Here is a 4,836-nt window from a genome sequence, read left to right as displayed (position 1 = left end):
GCTTTCTGGGCCCTGCCCCCCCCGGGGTTTGGAACCCGGATTTTAGGGGCGTAAAGCCCCAAGCATACCGCTGTGCCACTGGGGGGGGGGGATTTTAGTGTCTTACATTCAAAAATTTATTAAACTACTTTTTGTTTATGTTATACCAATTAGAATAGCATAAAATCTTTGCTAATAATCTATATCTTAATAGTATACAAGTTTTAAGTTCTTAATTATACAAGGAAATATATTTAAAAATCTTGAATTTCCACTAGTGCGACACAGGTGATACATTTTGTCTTAGCATGTCATCATCCCTATTCTATCCATCACCCCTCGAAATTGTACGAAATTAAACGTAAAATACTCTCTATAAAATCATTATTGCTCAAATAGACCATAATTTTTATAGCCTTCAATTTTGTTTGGTTACAGTGCTATCAAATAGAAAATCAGACCCCTCCTACCACACCCACTTGTCACATCCTCTCTTTCACAATTCATTGGTAGTTCACTCTTAAGTTTCATTATATATTACCTATAACCAATAGAAAGTCAAAGTTTTCATCTGTTAAATGGCCTATTGTATAACATTGTGTTCTGAACAGATAACTGTCAATTTCACTCCAAGTAGCAACATTGTTCACATGGGAAAGTTAAAGACTAGCTTGGATGAATTGGTAATGGCTTTTGTTGCATAGTTAGAAAGCCAGGAAATTTTTTAGAAGTAAGTGAATTTGTCTACTATTTGCATGTTATTAGTCTATATTCTTTGGTGTATTGTTTGGTTAAATCAAAATTGTTAAGTGATTTACTATAATCACTAAAAACAATCAGGCTTAACTCTCCTCGACAATGGAGGGCAAGAAAAAAGATTCCGTAAATACTTTATTTCTTGTTTTTCATATCTATTCTTTATTTATCATTATAAAAGTAACTAAAATTAAAAGTAGGGATTTTTTTAAGTTATTTAAGACTAGATTAGGTAAAATAGATAATAATAATTAATATAATTAAAATGGTTCACAAGGCAAGCATGGGAGCTGCTGGTGGGTAATGTAATTCGATAGAGTAACGTGAGCTGGACCTTCCCCGAGTGATTTACAACTTCTAATGGCGGGGATAGCAGTTAGACACGGTTCAAAGGGCAATAAAAGGGGCAATAAAACAATAAAATTTAATTATAAATAAAGGTATAATGTTAGGAACTAAGAGCTATTTAGGATAAACGAATGTAGTTTCAGGTTACAATTTGAAGTAATTTTAGAAAGAAAAGAAGGTTAATTTAGGTTTATTTGGATTTTTATTTTTGTGGTTAGTCGAATTGACCGATCTCGTTATGAGATAAGGTTGAGAAAATAACATGAAACTATAAGAATGTAGTGAAAAAAAACGTTTAAAATGCATTTAGGAGGTTTTAGGGATTACACAAAGGATATTTGAGATGACGAAAACTTTTTAATTCTAACATGAAAATTACTTTGTACACGGACTATTCAAAACAAATACTAAATGTACTCAAGGACAAAACTTTATTTTATTAGAAATGCTCCATTAAGAATTATGACTTTTTGTATGTGAAAACTTGTAATATTAACTGAAAGACTGCCGAATTTCGTTAAGATATACCCAATATATAGAGTTATAAGTATTAAATTTATATCAACTTTAAAAAAAAAAAGAGTACAAAAGCTCACGTGACTCGGTCAAACTGACCGACCCCCGTGTTGGGTGCAGAGTAGCCAGTAAGGCCTACCAACTGGTAGTTCAAATAGTACTACATAACAGAGTATATTGATTACTCCAATATACAACAGGGACCATCTATAAGAAAGATTCGACACAAAGAGAAATTTGAGTACATAAATATTTATTTACAAACATAACCACAGTACAATAACTAAAACAAAACAAAGGCAAGTGCCTACCTATGTATGGTGTGATAAGAGGAATGTAAAGTTTTTTTTTCAAACCCACTTATCATTTCAGTGCCCCTGAAAATAAGCAAATTAATTGTAAGTTTAAAATAATTTTATAATTAGGTTTTATTACTTCTATCTCCCATTGACAATTTATGAACACTATCTAGTATTTATAAAAATATATATATATATTAGTTCGTCAATAAATTAATGTCGCCTTTTTGAACACTTTCATTAACCCCCTCAAAAAAAAAACGTACATCATGTATAGTAGTTAAACGAACTACCTAAACTTCACATTAGTGTAGCCTATATAATGTGTAAAAATTTAGTATATTCTAATCCCTTATAGTGATGGCACACGACCAGACACACATTCAGCATTTAATGCTATTTGGTTACAAGTAGGGAAAGAACGCCTCTGTAGCAACAAAGAATATCAAAGAAGTTTATGAAAATGTTTTGAACGTTGGAAAGTGTCATCTATTGTTCAGCAAATTTCGTTCATGTGACTTTAGGCTTAAAAACTGTGATGGCCGGGACTGACATGTTGGAATTGATATTGATGCTCTGAAGATGCTTGTTTAGTCTAACTCAAGGCAACACACATTCGTGAAATGACCCTGAAATTGCATGTATCTCATGAAACAATACTTAAACATCTAAGGAATATGGGAAAGCTTCATAAAGAAGGTATTTGGGTGCCTCACTCTCTGATGATCATTGTTTCCAACGTGTGAACGTTGCTTCTTCTCTTCTGGCGAGTAATGCGCGTGAACTATTTTTAGACAGAATTGTCACTAGTGATGAAAAATGAATTCTCTATGCGAATGTTAAACACCAAAAACAATGGCTCAGTCTTAAACAGAAACCACTTCCGACCACCAAAACCAACTGATTTCTTTAATCAGGGCATTAACAACCTGATTGTAAGATGGAAAAGCATCATCGAAAAGAATAGAGACTATTTCATTTAATATAGGTTTTTTGATATACAAGTTGTTAGGGTTTTTTCATCTAAAAAAAAGCGACATTAATTTCTTGACGACCTAATATTTTTGTGCTAATAGCTAGAAAATTAAGTGTTTGGACAGCTCTTAACGTAGGGGAAATTGTATGCTGTGTGTTCTACATCTTAATTAATCACTGTAAAGAGGACTCAGAATATAACAGCAATAATGTGTATACACAAATACACATTTGTAGTAATACAGCCGTGGAAATAAAAATGAAAACATAAAAATCAATACAAACCATGTATTATACACATGTCTGCCACATGAAATACCATACAGCTGCTCATAATATAGTCATGTTGATATGATACCAATCGAAGAGTGCCACACCAGCTGACTATATTAACACAGACCGATACAATTTTTTCAGTATAGGTATAGGAGAAGCCGTAGCTTCTAGAAAGGAAATACCTCATGACAAGCATGTAGCTGCTATCATTTTGGATGGTGAGGGTTAGTAATTATTTGGTCTGCTGAACAGGATGGTTGTATATCTTGCTGAATTATACAAAAGGGTGAATGCATAGAGAGAAAAGAATGAACAAAGTATTGGTTCAAAATTGTGGTCGTTTTCAAAAAATAGGTGAAATCTGGTGGTTGGACTCATGAAAAAGCTCTTTTATGGGTTTTTGTACAAAATGACTGTTTATTCACCACTGTACTGAGTTCACTTCACCATATCGAGCAGTCCAGCAACTTGTACTCAAAAACTACTTTCGAGGCACTTTCTTTGCTTTAAAAACTTTGTAGATTTAAAATTATTTTGATGGTGCGTGTTAACCTTTCAGTGTTTAGAACACTAGGCCCAACTTCTTGTCCTGTTAACAGCTTGGATCATAGTAGAAAGTGGTAAAGCTACTATTTCTGAACTACATTTGAAACCGTGTTTGGTGAAGCACAAAAGTTTGTTTCAAAAGTCAATTCAGAACTTGAAACTTTTAAATTGGCTGCCATTTTAATCAAACCAGAGCCCCTATCCACAATGTTGTATGCAAGAAGAAACTGGATAACAAAAGAACTCTAGATGAGCGACCTGAAGGCCCAAATGAAGTATACTGTATAAAATTATACCATACAATTTAAGAACAGATTTCCATGAGTTTTACCGAGTTTTTTTTTTTTTTTTTTTTTTTGGAAATAAGAAATAAGTTGCTCCTGTGCACTTTCTAGACCCTAGAAATTTGCCTGAAATTATAGCAACTGGAATATTGTATTGCTAATGCATTTGCTCATCTTTCAAAAGTGAAAAATAAATCAAATTGGGGAAGATCTAATGTTATTTATCAAAATTTCTCAAAACATTTCAGGAAAATTTCCATAGTACAGTCCAAACCCTCGCAGGAAACACCAATATAATTGAAACAGCTATACAACCAGAAGATAATGGTGAAACAGACAAAGAAGGAGTTGAAGGTGAAGTAGCTTCTTTCAGCGAGGAGGACAATGAAACTAAACTGTGGTAAAGCGATGCATTTTTGGGATAGCATCTCCGTCAACAATGTTGGAACTCAGTAAAACTTTATGACCACACTTACAGCAGAGAAGTATAGGCAGATTCTAATACGCTATTACATTCCATTAAGAATACATCTAATTGGCCAAGGATATGTTTCAGCAGGATAATTATCCTACGAATATGACCAACATGATTAAGAACCTACCAGAAGAGGAAACAACCAGTTGGAACACTAGAACTCCTTCTTTGGCCTGCTCAGAATTCAGATATGAAAATCACTGAAAGAATTAGGATTACATGGATAAAGTGTATATCAAAAAATCAGACTGTGACATGCTACAAGGTATTTGAAGAAACATTCCATGTACTTTGATCAGTAAATTCTCTGACAACACGCAAAATGCTTACTCGCAAAATACTGTTGCGTCAGCGAGGTCACGTGACTATTCTCACGCCACCC

This window comes from Limulus polyphemus, unplaced genomic scaffold (genome assembly GCF_000517525.1).
Source record: "Limulus polyphemus unplaced genomic scaffold, Limulus_polyphemus-2.1.2 Scaffold1545, whole genome shotgun sequence".
Taxonomy (NCBI): domain Eukaryota; kingdom Metazoa; phylum Arthropoda; class Merostomata; order Xiphosura; family Limulidae; genus Limulus; species Limulus polyphemus.
Note: the sequence above shows the minus strand (reverse complement) of the source record.